This window comes from Protopterus annectens, chromosome 7.part0 (genome assembly GCF_019279795.1).
Source record: "Protopterus annectens isolate FY-2018-M chromosome 7.part0, PAN1.0, whole genome shotgun sequence".
Lineage (NCBI taxonomy): Eukaryota > Metazoa > Chordata > Ceratodontiformes > Protopteridae > Protopterus > Protopterus annectens.
The window spans coordinates 743937171-743953348 of record NC_056739.1 but is presented as its reverse complement, the minus strand read 5'-3'; the positions used below and the strand labels follow the sequence as shown (position 1 = coordinate 743953348).

The 16178-nt window shown below is 46.0% G+C and overlaps 1 protein-coding gene across 1 annotated transcript in view; it reads right to left on the bottom strand.

The window, feature by feature from the left end:
• The window catches only part of STAG3 (stromal antigen 3), a 4836058-nt gene that overhangs the window by 1358096 nt on the left and 3461784 nt on the right, over window positions 1–16178 (bottom strand). The gene's annotated exons all lie outside the window — the stretch shown is intronic.

Here is a 16178-nt window from a genome sequence, read left to right as displayed (position 1 = left end):
GTTCCCTCTTTGTGGCCGCCGCCATCAACATGGCATCTACAGGAGGCCCCTTACTCCAATGGGTCCTGTCGGAGGGCGGGCTAAGGATCCTATCAGGTCTTTTGGGAATTGGCTCCACGGTGTCCGGTTCCTTCCACGCCCTGGTGGTAATAAGGTCCACCAGGGGGTCGGCAGGGGGGGACACCCAAGAGGTAGACGGGCCCGTTTCGAATGCCTCCAAGAACACGGACTCGTCCGAGGAAGACTTGGGGGCAGACCACCCCCCCCTAATACGGAGCATTTCCATGATGTCTCCGAAGGAGACATCCTCGGGGGGTGACCGTGGGGAGCCTTCCCCTTCCTCCAAGTCCGTGTCTTCAGTGAGAGACTCGGGGGAGTCAATGTGCCTCCTTTTGCACGTATGCTTGCGAGGGGCCTCCTCTGGGGGGCTGTCAGAGGAGTCCTCGCAAGCAGCAATTTGCTCCATGGGAGCAACTTGGGGCACAGAAACGGGCTGTCCCAGGGGCCGGATGGTGGAAGCCTGGCCCAGTGCAGAGGGAGCGGACGGAGCGAAGCAAGTGCCGGGGTCCGGAGACCCTCAACAGAGCCCTCTCCACTACATCAAAAGCCGAGGGAGCCGACCTCGATCAAAGGATCCGACAATCGGCTCCCCTCGGATCCGAAGAGTGGATCGAGCCGGCGCCAAGCACTCGGATCCGGGACAGTGCGCTCCGACACAGACGGCGCCGAAGGAGCACTGATCCCCCCGGATCCGAAGCTCGGATCCAGGCTCCGAGAGATCGGATCCGACGCACTCGAGGGCAGGGTCGGATCCGAAGTACCAAGTACTATCGGATCCGACCTTCCCGCCCGGCTGCTCGGCTCCAGTTGCTCGAACCCGGATAGCGGGTCGGAGAAGGTGCAATACGCTTAAAAGGGTGTTGAGCTCCCCGAGGGGAGGCAAGAGCACTCCCATCTGCATCTGGGCCTGGATGAACCTTCTCATCATCCGGTCCAGATCAGCATCCGAAAGGCTATGGGTAGATCTCGACGAGGCTACCGAGGTAGGCCTGGAATGCCTCCTCGATAGCCTCGACGGAGATCGGGCCTCCTCCTCCTCAGGACCCGGTGAGAAGCACACAGGGGACCGGAGCCGAGAAGGAGGAGACCGAACCGACAAGGAAGCCGGGGGAGAAGCCCGCTTGGCTGGCGGGGCCGAAACAGAGGTCTCGGCCCGCCGCTTGTGGTGCTTCTCCCTCCGGTCCTTTTTAGATGCATCCCTCTCCTCTCCTGAAGCGGGAGTTTGAGTCCCAGGAGCAGGAGGGTGCCACAGAGGGAACAACTGCAGCCGCAGGAGTCCCCGAAGGAGCGGAGGTCGGAGCCGAGTCCGGCGGTAAAAGACCCGCCAAGACCAGCTTGGACCTCCGCTCCCTCAGTGCCCTGGGGTTGAACCCTGCACAAATGGAACAACCAGATGTGAGGTGTTCAACCCCAAGACACTTAACACACCGAGTGTGGCCATCAGCCGGTGAGAGCTTATGGCCACACTCGGAGCATTTTGAAAATATAGACTTAGGCTGTTCAGCCATAGTCTATAAACTAACCTAAAGTTACGGAAAAGTAACTTAAACAATAAAAGAAGCACACAGGCCTCACACACACTCTACGTACCAGCGAGGGGAGGGAATAAAAATTACTACTGAAAATTAAATTAAACTAAAAACAGTCAATATTAACGGGAAACCTACAACTTTCACACAAAGATTGTTAAAGAAACAAAAAATTCTCTGATTTTACACAAGAAAATAGTCTACTTAGCTGAGAGCTACGTATCCACATCTAGTTACCAGCGCGGCAAACAAGATCTGAGGTCATGAGGGTAGAGCAGGGCATTATGGGTGAGGGGAGGAGCTGAGAGCTTGGATCCATAGCTGGAAAACCATGCCGGTTCGGATCCGATATCGGATCCATAACCCACAGGTTGCAGACAAATGAATATCCTACTTCAGATCCCGTGTTCCTAGATCTCTTATAATGCCTTCTGTGTTCAGTGGACTACCATTGTTGTGGTAATACAAGGGAACTGGGTATTTCCCAAAGGAGAAGACAACATTTTTTGGCATTGAGTTTAAGGCCATGGTTCTGACGGTTTACTTTTATAAAACCAAATCACAGTGGTACGAATGCTCATATGAGTGACTCGTAACCATGAAAGTGAAAATGGTGATAGTCCTTAATGTTCAAAAAGCAGCAAATCGAAAAGCAGATTCGCTGGTTTTTCGAACATTAATGTCGAACGAAAAAAAAACTGTAAAAGCCCCCCATGTGGGGGGCTGAACCCCCCTTCCTACTTTAATATTCCAACTCCGAGATCGCACTACAATGGGGAAAGGGACCATTTTCCGAATCCCACTATAGTGCAATCCGCCCCACAATGTTGAATGTGCAATGAGCGAATGTCACTGTGCATGCGCTCATTGAACATCCAAACCTTTTTTTCGTTCGGCGTTTGCAAACTTTGCAAACAGCCTTTCGAACAATTGCTGTTCGCACAAGTGTGAATCGCCTTTCTAAAGGTAAACCGGTTCTTACACCAGTCGTTGGTCTTAGTGAGGCCTTTTTGTAGGATGTCAACATCACTTGGGGAGTTAATAATAGCTTGCAACTTGCAATCATCTGCTAACTTTGTCAGCCAGTGTCCCTTCATGTTGGCCTGGACTTCAGAAAAGTAGATACCAAACAGGAGGGGACCCAGGACCGAACCCTGTGGGGCTCCATTCGTGACTGGTCTCCAGTCCGACTTGGTGTCAGCTACTTTCACACTATGGGTTCTGTGAGCCAGTTTGCAACCCACCTAGTGATATAGGGGCTGATGCCTAGCTTACTGAGATTTTCTATGATTCCTGAGTGGGGAATAGCATCAAAGGCCTTGGCCAGATCAAGGTAGGCTGTATGAACCACCTTGCCTTCATCCACAGCTCTGGTGACTGACTCAGAGAAGTCGACCAAGTTGAGCAGGCATGATCTACCCTTCACAAAACCAAACTGTGCAGGATCCAGAGTTTGGAGATTCCTATGTCCTTGTTTATTAGGTCCATGATGATGCATTCCCTACCTTTGCATATCAGACTCATCAGGCTAATGGGGCAATAGTTCCCAGGGTCTGTAGTCACTTCTTCTTTGTGGAGTGTGAAGACTGTAGCAGTGCATCATTCGATAGGGACAAAGCCTGAGGTGAGGCTGTGACTGAACAGGGCACACAGGTGAGGTGCCAGTTCGCTCTGTAGTTCATGTAGAACACAGGGAGGGATATTGTCAGGTCCCATAAAAGCTGTATTCTTGGCCTTGGGAAGTGCTGTTTTAACCTGTGCAGCAGTAATACGGGGTGCCTGGCAATCTACTGATATTGTGACTGGTCATTTACGAGGGGGAAGAGAGAGGTAAAGTTGGCATTGAATCTGTCGGCTAGTATACTGGCAATATCTGTTGGCTCGGTATAGGAGGTACCAATTATGCAGTAGCTCAGAGCAAATCTGGGTATTGCCGTGGAGATTCCTTACATAACTACAGAATACCTTGTGGTTGTCTTTACTATCTGCTGCAATTCTGTTTACATAGCTAACTTTAGAGGATTTGATGAGGGATCCCAACATTTTGTGGAGGCTGATAAGGGAGTTTTTTCAGTCTTGGGATTTTACCTTATTCCGCATCAGTTTCCTCCTTCTGTTGTAGAGTTTGTTGTAGAGTATTAAATATTTTTAAACCTTTCAACTGTGGCTGTTTTGTGTAGAGATAATTTAAGCTCTAGAGTACTTGCATGCATTTAGAGATACTTTACTAAGTCACTCCAATAGCATTAAAAGTTCTGGTCACACTTACTAATTGGATAACAGTAGTATTGCTCAGCGAAATTGGTCACCCTTTGGGAAGCGCCTTACAGTAGCTGATAAGTAGGGGTTCTGGTGGCAGTGGATTACCTTATAGTCTGGGCAGAAGGGTACCTAGTGAACCTGTGCCAGCCTTCCCCAGGAGTGTCTGTGTGATTGTATGCAAGTCATATCTCAAAGTGTGTCAGCTACTTGGGCAGGGACACAAAGCACTGGTCGGACAGAGTGAGTGCTGGGAGGACTTGGCTTGGTACCCTGGCTAAGGACTCCACTCCATAGCTGTGCCAGTGAGGAGTCTTACTGGGAATCTTGACAGAAAGGGAGAAACCAGCCCTAGACCAACTGTAATCTTTGTCTGCTCTTAAGGACAATTGCACTTTACTGTGTGTGTGTACTTGTTATCCTCCCAATGATCACGGGTGTCATAGCTATTCAAAATACAACAAAGAAAATAAACTTAGCTCAAGAGCAATTTGGCAATGTGTCTATCACAGGAAGTGGCAAAAGAGATCTGAGGTAACTTGGAGGAGCATTTTGGGTAGGACTTAAGCTCGAGAGGTTTTGGTTCAAGCAGGCTGCAATAATGGCCAAGTCGGTTCTGATGCTTGGAAACAAACTCATATGTTAAGGAATAAATGCAGATTCCACCAAAAACTAAGAACAAAAACAAACCAAAGAAAGAAAAAAGGACAGCACTACTGAAAACGATACTGAGAATAAAATGTACCACAAGTAAATGAGTCAAAACTTTTTAATGAAGTCACACAATCCACAATATACCAAAAGATATAAAAAACTGTAAAAACATAACACAAGTGCCTTTGATCAAAATATACTGAATTTTATCAGACTTGAACCAAAAAATCAAGCAGTTTAAATAGCAGCACAATCCATCTGATTGGTCCCCAGACTACCCACCCCCTTTCTTTGTCACACAATGAAATTCCTTCCATAAAATCATATAAGTAATCACATATATTCAAACCTATGATTATTTAGCATGTTTTACTCAATAATTTAATCAATGTTAATACTAAAAATATATTATACTTATTAAAAAAACATATAGTATGAATATCAATCATAAAATACAAAACACCATGAAGAAACATGAAAAATATATTCCTTTTCATAACTTCTTTATTTCTAATACTTTTAATTTTAATATATATGAGACTGAACAGTGCTCATTGTGACGCCCGTACACTGGCCCAGCAATCAAGGAGCCTCAATCCTCACCACCACCAGTGACGGGTGTCCATATAGGGAAAGGATAATAAATACATACACAGTAAAGCACAATTTCCCTTAAGAGCACACAGAGATCACAGTCAGCCTGGGGCTGGCCCCTCCTTTTCTCTCCAGTCCCCAACAAGACTCCCCACTGGCACAGCTACAGGGTCCAGATCTCAGCCTAGGGGGCAAGCCAAAAAGTACAGTTTTGTACCTACCATAAATGTAGATGTTCGAGGATCCACATTGCTGCAGTCATAACCTGTGGGTAGTCCGCTGTCCTCGGTCGGCCCGAATACCAAAGTGTTAGGCTGGCGCCGGTCATAGTCGCTCAGATCTGACGTCAGTATGCAGTGGTACTAAAGCGCATGACCGACGCCATATCCTCAGTCTTTCTTGCCCCAGATGTCAGAAGGCCTAAAAAGGAAAGGCCATAGCCAAACATAGAAAATACCCAACTACCAATTACAGAAAAAATAATCACCCCAAAAGCAACACAGCAACCCTAACCTACAGAGGGGAAGGAGGGAGGGTAAATTGGACTGCAGCAATGTGGATCCTCGAACATCTACATTTATGGTAGGTACAAAACTGTACTATGTTCTTCGTCTCACATTGCTGCAGTCATAACCTGTGGGTAGAATCCCAAAGCAAAGGTAAGGGAGGTTGGCCAAATCAAAAGCACTAGGAGCTGCTAACATGCCCTGTAAAACTGCAGTGGCAAACCCAGCCCTAGATTTGGAATAAAGAGGAGATGGTAATGTTTAGTAAAAGTGTGCACTGAACTCCAAGTAGCTGCCTCCAAAATATCCTTAGTAGCTACTCCTTAAAAAGCAGTAGAAGTGGCAGTAGCCCTAGTGGAATGAGGTCTAATCCCAGCCGGAACCTCCTTTCCATGATGAGAATAACAAAAAGCAATACAATGGCTAATCCACTTAGAAATAGTTTGCTTTGAAACAGGTTTTCCTTGTGAACCCAAGGCAAAAGAAATAAATAACTGTTGAGACTGCCTGAACCCTTTAGTTCTGCTCAAATAATAACGTAACTGCCTGTGAATATCCAAAGTGTGCAAAATTTTTTCCCCTTTATTTTGGGGATCAGCATAAAAAGTAGGCAAATGAATAGATTGGTTGAAGGCCACATCAGAAACAACTTTAGGCATAAAAGTAGGGTTAGTACGTAAGGATACCCTATCCTTATGAAATATTAGGAAGGGTTCAACTGCCATTAGAGCCTGTAATTCAGATACCCTCCTAGCAGACGTAATGGCCAACAAAAAAGCAGTCTTCCAAGACAAAAACTTCAACTCAGCTGTAGCAGCAGGTTCAAAAGGAGGTAAAGTCAGCTTTTCCAACACAAAATTGAGATCCCAGGAAGGAGTAGGAGCTCTACGTGGGGGTCTTATATTCTTTGCCCCTCTAAGAAATTGCTTAAACAAAGGGTGAGAAAATAATGGTGGGTCACAGTCATAGTGAGCAGAAATGGCTGCAGCATGAACTTTCACGGAGGAGAAAGACAAACCCTTGTCTAATAATTCTGTAAGGTACCGTAGTGTAACACTCAAATTAGGCCGTGAAACATCAAAGCTCCTTGCTGTGCTCCAAAGAAAAAATCTCCTCCATTTATCAGCATAAACTTTTCTTGTACTAGGCCGCCTGGCTTCCAAAATGACATTTAAAACTTGCTGAGGAAGCTGCGACCCCCCAGGGTCTAAAACAGAATATGCCAGGCTGTCAGATGCAGGGACTGTATCCTGACATTGAGGAAATGATTGCTTGCCTGAGACAAAAGGTGTGGAATTGGTGGCAAAAGCCAAGGAGGCTCCCGAACTAAACTCCTCAGCAAAGGGTACCAGTGCTGACGTGGCCAATCTGGAGCTATAAGGATCATGCAAGGCTTGTCCTGTCTGACCTTCAAGAGCACCTTGGGAAGGAGAGGCAGAGGAGGAAAGGCATAGACGTGAAGGTTGTTCCAACTGAAAGATAGAGCATCCACTTTCCAAGCTTCTGGGTGAAACATCTTTGTGCAAAATTTTGGCAGTTGGAAATTTTGTGGGGATGCAAACAGATCTATGTCTGGAGTTCCCCAAGCCACTGTCAACTGTTGAAATACATGGGGATCCAATTTCCACTCGTGGGGATCCACTAGTTGTCTGCTCAAAACATCTGCTAAGGAGTTCTGTGCTCCTGGCAGAAACCTTGCTTGAAGAGTGAGGTGCAAACTCAGAGCAGTCTCCCACAAAACCATAGCTTGTCTGCAAAGAGGGTACGAATGGGTTCCCCCCTGCTTGTTGATGTACCACATGACTGTTGTGTTGTCTGTTTGAATCAACACCTGTCCCGGTTGAAGTAGATCCTTGAAAGCCATCAGAGCAAATTGTACTGCTAACATTTCCTTCATGTTGATATGCAAATGCTGTAGTCTGGGAGGCCACGTGTCTTGAACCCATCTCCCATTGAAATGTGCTCCCCAAGCCATGTCCGAGGCATCTGTCGTTAGGATCTGACTCGCCTCTGGTCGGGTCACAGAGAGTCCCTTGTTTAGGTGACATTCCTGAGCCCACCACAAAAATTCCCTTTGGATGCAAGGTATTATCTGAATGACAGTGTCCAAATCGTGGCAGTGTTGAGTCCATACACTTTTGAGATACCATTGTAGCTTCCTCATATGGAGTTTGGCATTGGGAAGTACCAGAATACAAGATGCCATGAACCCCAAGGCTTGAAGGACTGTCCTTGCAGTCAGCCTGGACAGTAGGGATAATCTCTGAAAGTATAGGGGAAGATTTCTTTGTTTGTCTGGGGTCAGAAAAGCCATCTGAGAGGCTGTATTCAGTCTCACACCCAGAAAGCACATGTCCTGAGAGGGTACTAGACTGGACTTTGTTTCGTTCACAGAATACCCTAGGCACCTTAACACTGCCATTACATACTGTAGATGCTGAAGTAACGTGACTTTGTCTTGAGCAAGAATCAGGCAATCGTCCAAATAAGGATAAATTTGTATTCCTCTTAGTCTTAAGAAGGCTATCACAGGAGCCAGGACCTTTGTGAACACCCTGGGCGCAGTAGATAAGCCAAAGGGCAATGCAGAGAACTGATAATGAAAAGTACCAGCCAGCAGGGACCCTCCTGCAGCTGGGCCTGATAGGAATGTGAAGATAAGCCTCTTTGAGATCCAGAGTTACCATCCAGTGATCTTTGCCTAGCAGAGGCAGAAGTTGCTGTAAAGTTAGCATCTTGAATTTTGGGATGTTTCTAGTATGTGTTGAGAATAGACAAATCCAGAACTGGCCTCCAAGTGTTCCCCTTCTTTGGCACAAGGAACAGGTGAGAATAAAATCCTAGGCCTACTTCTGACGGAGGTACCACCTGAATAGCCCCCATTTTTAAAAGTAAAGAAATCTGTTTGTGAGCCTCCAGCTTTTGCTGAGGAGGTACATCCGGCATGCCTTTGAAAGGAGGCAAGGTGTGAAAATAAAACTTGTAGCCTCGATCTATAATGTCCAACACCCATTTGTCCTGGGTGACCAAAAGCCAATTTTGCTTGAAGAGTGCCAACTTTTCTCCTAGAGGAGCTGCCAGACAGGAGGAATCTGGCAGCTGGAGATACAGGTCATTGGGTCTGTTTACGAAAAGGCTGACCCCTGCCCTCACCAGAAGATTGTGCAGGAGAACTCCACGTCCTAGGTCTGAAAGAACCCTGAGCATGAGCTCTGCCCCTACCACGTCTAGATCTGCCCTTAGACTGGTAATCAGAAGAAGGATATGCCCATCCTTTTGCAGGCCAATTTCTGCTAAACTTAGGGGGCTGCACTTGTAAAAATTCCTTAACTGTCTGCATGGACTAAGCTTTGTCTTCCATTTTCTTAAAAACTGACCCCACAGGAGAACCAAAAAGAACTTCAGATTGGAGGGGAGCATCCAAAATTCGAGCTTTAACATGCTCTGACAAATTCTGATCCTTAAGCCAGGCGTGCCTACGAATAACTGAACCAGCGGCCGCCACCATGGAAGAAGCCTGAAGAGCATCAAAGCCACACTGCAAGGAATGCTTACCTACCTGATCAGAGGCATGAACTAAATCCTGCAATTCCTTACACTCTATACCCTCAGCTAAAGCATCTACCTTAGATTTCAACTGACTTAACAGAAAATTCTGGTACTTCAGCATATGAAACTGGCAATTCAAAGCCCTCATAGCTAGTGTGGAGGAGGTATACACTTTTTTACCCCACCTATCCAAAGCTCTAGAATCTTTATCCAGAGGAACTGGATTCTTTACTACAGAAGCCCTGACACCCTTAGGTCCCTGGCTAATAGTTTCTGGGTCAGCTCTAGGACTCTTATATAAATATTTATGAGCCTCTGGAACTCTGTAGTATCTGCCTGGCTTGACAGGGGCCGGAGGTAAAGAATCAGGATTAAGGGAAGCCTCAGAAAAAACATCCTGAACAACATCCAAAACAGGGGGAATGGCCAAGGGCCTATGTTGTGGTAAAAACAAAAATTCCCTAAGCCTCTTACGAGAATCGGAGAAATCCTGACCTTCCCACTTAAAATGCTCCCTCATGGAATGCAGGGTTTCAGAAAAAGAAAAATCCTCTGGAGGAGAAGCAGAAGGACAGGAGTCCTCTGCATCCGAATCAGAATAGGGAGGAAAATCCTGAATGTCCTCAGCTGAAGACTCAGAGTAATCTGAGGAATGCTCCAAACCCTCCACCTCTGTCTCCACCCTAGGTCTCTTATCTGGAGGGGGCATAGAACCTCTGATTAAAGTAATCAAATCCTCTGCCATTTTTAGCATATGTTTTCTAGGAACAGAACCTGCAGAACTAGGGCTGACGCCTGTGCCAGAAAGATCAGGCCTAGCTTTAGAAGGCGCTTTAGTGACAGAAATAGAAGGCCTAACAACCTTATGTAAAGAAGGAACTACAGAAACTAGAGAGGCCCCCTCGGCCTGACCTGACTCCTGAGAGGCCAATTCCTGTAATATTAAAGGCTCCCCCTGAGACTCAGCTGAAACCTCGGCTGGATCCACTGATTCCACCGTAGTTTCCAAAGAACCGGCGTCCGCAACGGACGACTCATCCTGCTTAGACTTTAACGATTTATCTTTTCGCTTCTTAGCGGTAGCGGGCGTCGGAGGATCCGACGGCATGTTGTAGTTGCACCGCTTACCAAAAACAAGTCTAGCACAATCTAACCTGCGTTTAATGGTGCGCTTATTAAATCTAGCGCAAAAGCGACACCCGACTACGTCGTGCTCAGGCCCCAAGCAAGGAATACAGAGAGAGTGGTAGTCCCTATGAGGTATCTGTTTCCCACAAGAAATACAATTATTAACTTTTTCTGACATCCGGATTTAACTGAGGCAAGAAAAGACAAAAATATTCCCCAACGGGGTACTTAGCCCAACTTGGTCTTCGGTCTGAAACTCAGAATACGAAAATTTCAGGACGCCGAACGGCACTTGCAAACGCTGCTTCTGCTTCGGACCATGCGGCAAGAAAGACTGGGGATATGGCGTCGGTCATGCGCTTTAGTACCACTGCGTACTGACGTCAGATCTGAGCGACTATGACCGGCGCCAGCCTAACACTTTGGTATTCGGGCCGACCGAGGACAGCGGACTACCCACAGGTTATGACTGCAGCAATGTGAGACGAAGAACATCCTCCAGCACCCTTTCTGTCTAACCAGTGCCCGTGTCCCTGCCCAAGTAGCCGACACACACACACTTTGAGATGAGTTTATACAACCCCACAGATACTAGTGGGGAAGGCTGGCACAGGTTCTCCAGCTGCACCCCTTTCATCCACACTATACAGGAGAAATCACTGCCACCACCCAGCTAATATTTATCAGCTGCTCAATGGCCCTTATGAAAGGGTATCCAATTATACTGTGCAATATCATTATCCAAATTGTAAGTGCAACCCTAACAGTCAAGACTTATTTGGAGTGACTTGGTACAGTATCACTATACACATGCAATGTACTCTTATAGCTTAAATTATCTCTACACAAAACAGCCACAGCTGAAACGTTTAAAGATATTTAATAATAAATAATAAAAATACAAGACAATATTTCTTACTACACAGTGCTACTCAAAAGTTCAGAGATCACAAAGAAATTTTAAAATAAAACAGTAGAATAGTTCTGCCATCACAGAAAAACACAGTTCTAAAATCTTACTTACATATAGACACAGGCATTGCTGGTGATGCTGGATGTGCACAAGACAAATGCTCTCATTCTTTCTGTCCTTAAATTGATAACACAGTACACCACTGATTCATTTCAGATTACATCATTTCTTTCTGGTTCCCAGGCAAACAGACTCTCAGAGGTTAATGGCCCCTTTGATCTTGCAGCTGGTCAGGAACCAGAGCAATAAAATAAATTATACATACAAATTCTAGCTATTAACTCTGCCCTCAAAACAATAGGCAGAATTCCTTCAACCAGACATATCGGTCCAGAGTTTAGACATCAAAGAATTGATTTGTCAGCTTTGTTACAGCAGAGTGCACTGTTGTTACATTTTTGCAGTTCCACATTTAACACCATTTTCTCCCATTTAAGAGAACAAACCTGTGGCTTATATTAATATTTACAAATGACAGAATTATCTACAAAATTCTATCTGGCTAGGCTGGCAGCCTTCACCTATCTTCACACATCTCCCCACTTGGAGAACTCAAGCTAGTTTTTCAAGTGACCCTTGAGAAATGTTGCTTGAGAGGGTTAGGTCTATCCGAGTATACCTTATCCCAAGTCCTTGTCTTGACAGCCCGTCTGCATTGACATCGCTAATCCGACTGCAGTGCTGCACTGACAAATCATATGCTTGCATCCCTAGGCTCCATCTTAGCAACTTGGCATTTTGCTGGCTGGCTCTGTGTAATCATGTTAGTGGGTTGTGATCTGTCACTACAGTGAATTTTCTTCTATACAGATAAGACTGAAGTTTTCTGCAGTGGCCACACTATGGCTAGCCATTCCTTTTCTACAGCTGCATAGCATTCCTCCCTGGGCTGGAGCCTACGACTGAGATAAGCCACTGGGTGCTCTTCTCTCTCTCTGAAGAAATCTGGCTAAGTACAGCCCCCACACCATGGTTTGAAGCACCCAACTGCACAATAAATTATTTGCTGTAATCTGGACTGGCTAACATAGGGGGTCCTCCCAAAGCTTACTTAAGCTCCTGGAATGCCTGCTCACAGGCTGTGGTCCACACTACCTTATCTGGCCTGATCTTCCTTGTCAGGTCTGTGATGGGAGCGGCTATAGTACTATAACTGTGGACAAACTTTCTGTAGTACGCTGCTGTCCCTAAGAAAACCCTCACTTGCTTTTTGGTAACAGGTGCAGGTCATGCCTGAATGGCTTCTTCTTTGACAGGTTCTGGCCTGATCTTACCACACCCCACTCTATGTCCCAGGGAGGAGACCTCTGCCATACCCACCTGACATTTGCTCAGCTTAATGGTCAGCCCTGCCCCTCTGTAGTCTACCCAGCACCTCCCTGACATGCTGAAGGTGCTCTTGTCAGGGATGGCTGTAGATGGCAATATCATCTAGGTAAGCAAGGGCAAACTCTCCTGCTAGGATATGATCTACCAGCCTCTGGAAAGTCACTGGGGCATTTTTCATCCCAAAGGGCATCTTTGTGAACTCATACAAGCCAAAAGGAGTCACAAAGGCTGACTTCTCTTTAGCACTGACAGTCAAAGGCACTTACCAGTAACCCTTGGTAAGATCAATGGTTGTAAGATACTTAGCCCCACCCAGCCGCTCTAGGGCTTCATCTGTCCTAGGCATGGGGTAAGCATCTGACTCTGTGCGACTATTTCATTTCCTCTAGTCCACACAGAACCTGGTGTTGCCATTCTTATTTGGCACCAGCACCACTGGGGAGGCCCAGGGACTGTTGGACTCTTGAATCACCCCTAGTTCCAACATCTCCTGTATTGACTCCCTCAGAGTCTGTTTGACTCTCTCAGGCACCGTATAATGGGCCTGCCTAATAGGCCTTTGGGGTCCTGTATCCACCTGGTGCTGCACCCAGGTGGGTGTACCCTGGTTTCCCGGTGAACATGCCCCCAAACTCCTATAACACTGCTCGGATTTCTCAGACTTGGGTACCTCTTCCACTGAGGTGTCAGTCCGAGCCTCACTGAGGAGATCAGTCATCAGATCTCTCTCAGACTCCTCCTGCAAGCCACTGCAAATTCTCAGCACAAGGGCCTCCCTATCATGGTAGGGTTTCATCATGTTAACATGGTACAATTTCTGCCCCCTGCCTAGTAGTTCCACCATGTAGTTAACATAGCTTATCTTTCTTACTACCTTGTAGGGTCCCCTCCCAAGCTGCTTGCAGCTTGTTGTGTCTGACAAAAATTAGAACCATTACTTGCTGCCACACAGCATACTCTCTAGCTCGAGCATTCCTATCATACCACATCTTTTTCTGTTATTGGGTTTCTGCCAGTTTCTCCTGGACCAAGCCCATGAATTCCATGAGCCTTGTCCTGAGGTTTACAACATATGCCACAACAGACTCCTTGTGAGGTTCACACTCACCTTCCCACTCATCTCGAATTAAATCTAAAGGTCCTCTCACCCTATGCCTATACAGCAACTCAAAGGGTGAAAAACCTGTGGATTCCTGGGGGACCTCTCTGTAAGCAAACAGATGGGGCAAATATTTGTCCCACTCCCTCAAAGTGGTCTGCAAATGCCCATAGCATCGACTTGATTGTAGAGTTTAACCTCTCAACCAGACCATTAGTCTGGGGATGGTAGGGGGTGGTCTTCATGTGTTTCACCCCACAGTACTTCCACAGACAAGCAAGCAGGTCCGACATGAAATTGCCACCTCTGTCAGTCAGTATTTCTTTTGGGAAACCTACCAGTTACCCTTCTGTTTGAGGAATTCAAGGACATCTTCAAAGTTGATGTCATTGGGTGGCGATCTAGGGATCCTTCTCTCTCATCACAATCAGTGTCTTCTGTGAGAGTCTCCATGGGACAGTCTAGGTATCTCCTCTTACACATCCTCTTTGGAGGAAACTCCTCTGTGGGGAGTTCGGGAAAGGTATCAGAAGAGGGGGGAAATTCCGCTAGAGGAACTAACTGCCCCCATGGAATAGGTCTGATGAGCTCAGAAAGGACAGTTCCCTGTGAAGAGGAAAAGCCCTGTCTGCCACCTTGAATGCCAAAGGATGAGGGAAAACCTCCCCTCCCTAGAACCAAAGCATCTGAGGGAGATAGGTTGGGGCCACCCCTGGATCCGAGCCTCAAGGAAAGCATCAGATCAGAGATGTCCAAGGCCGAGGCTCTGCGAGGAAGAGATGGATCCGACAAATTCAGAGCCAAACCCAACCCCTCGGACCCAGTGCCTAACTCTCAGATTCGAGACCCACTCTGATCTGAGGGTATCAGAGCAGAACCAGACAGGGACACTGTAGGAATCTAAGAAGGTACTTTACTTAAATCCGAAGGCAAACCTTTCAGGGATCTTGTATCCTCGGAGTCCAAAATCATTGGTCAGAGAAGATGAGAGAATGACCTTAGGTGCACTCATGGATCCAGGAGGGGACAGAGCTGGCAGAACTCCATCAGGATCTGAGCCTTATGAAATTTCCACATCATCCCATCCACATCTGCCTCTGACAAACTATAGGATAATCTGGAAGATGCTGTGGACAAGGGTCAAGAGTGTTTTTTCGGAGTCTGAAAAAGTTGAGTGGGCAGAGAAGGTGACAGGTTTCAGTGTGTACTCTAGTGTACTACTTCTGCGGCTTGAAGTAGATCTCAGATCCAAGGACTTAAGATCAGAGAATGAAGAAGACGGCAAGGGTGAAACAATAATAGGAGCCGAAACTTTTGGATCTGATGACGGCCCAAGAGGTTTCAGATCTGAAATTTTTCTAATCTTGTCCAGTGACTCCAAAGAAGCTCTTTGGGACTTTTGAAGAGATCACTTCCTGTCCAAAGAAACTAATTTGGGTGTTTTTGAGGGGGTTTGAGCCCAGATGCAGCAGGAAGCAATCCTTTTAAAATCAATTTATTGCATTTGTTTGATAATGCCCCGGGATTAAAGGTGCACAAATGGGACAAGCTGTGTTAGCATGCTCAAGTCCTATGCGATACATGCACTTCTTTTGGGCATCTGAGTTTGGGATCTTATACCCACAAAAAGTGCACGTTTTGAAGCCAGTTGGTTTCTCCGACATGGTCAAAGAGAAAAAAAAATTCAGAGTAAACAAGAAAACCACAAACAAGAAATTAAATAAGTTTGTTTTTAAACAACAAACAAGTTTAAAGGAAAAAAGGAGGTATCAACGATGGTATTAAGACTATTCAAGTTGAGTATAACTTAAGAGTAAAGACAGAAGAAATACTAACACCAGCAAAATGCTCTAGAGAGAGGAATTAGACAGAAAAAAATATAAGTTTTAGGGGGGAAAAAGTTTAAGAATAACCGTAAAAAAATAAGAAAACAGTTGCTTACTATGCTTGAGAGCAGAGCTGACATTTAACCACAATGGCGGGAAAAAAGAACTGGAAGTGTTCGGGATGGAATAGAGCATTATGGGTACAGGGAGAAGCTCGAAAACTGGATCCGAAGTCTATGGTATGCAGCAGAGTCAGATCAGAGGAACGGATTTGAACCCATTGGTGAGGAAGAATGAAAAGGACATCAGATCAGATTTTTACACAGACTTCTCATACAAGCACAATACAAGTCAAAATTCTTTAAATCAGCTGGACATCCCAAATATAAAACATTTCATAGCATAAAATAAAAAAGTGTCAAAGAAAAAGTTTCCACAGACAAATAATGCAGAGGAAGGTTTTCCCAAAGAAAGGAGCTTATCTACCCAGCCATGAATGAATCTCTAGTCAGCTGTCTGCTCCATGAAGCCTGCAGATGCAGAGCACTTCACTGGCAAGAAAGCTCTGAAGCTTTTGGAGCCCAAATTGCAGAATCAATCACAAGAGGTTAGAAAAACCTGGGAAGTGCGAATGGAAAAGCAATATACAAAGGAACAGTGGGAGGACATTTG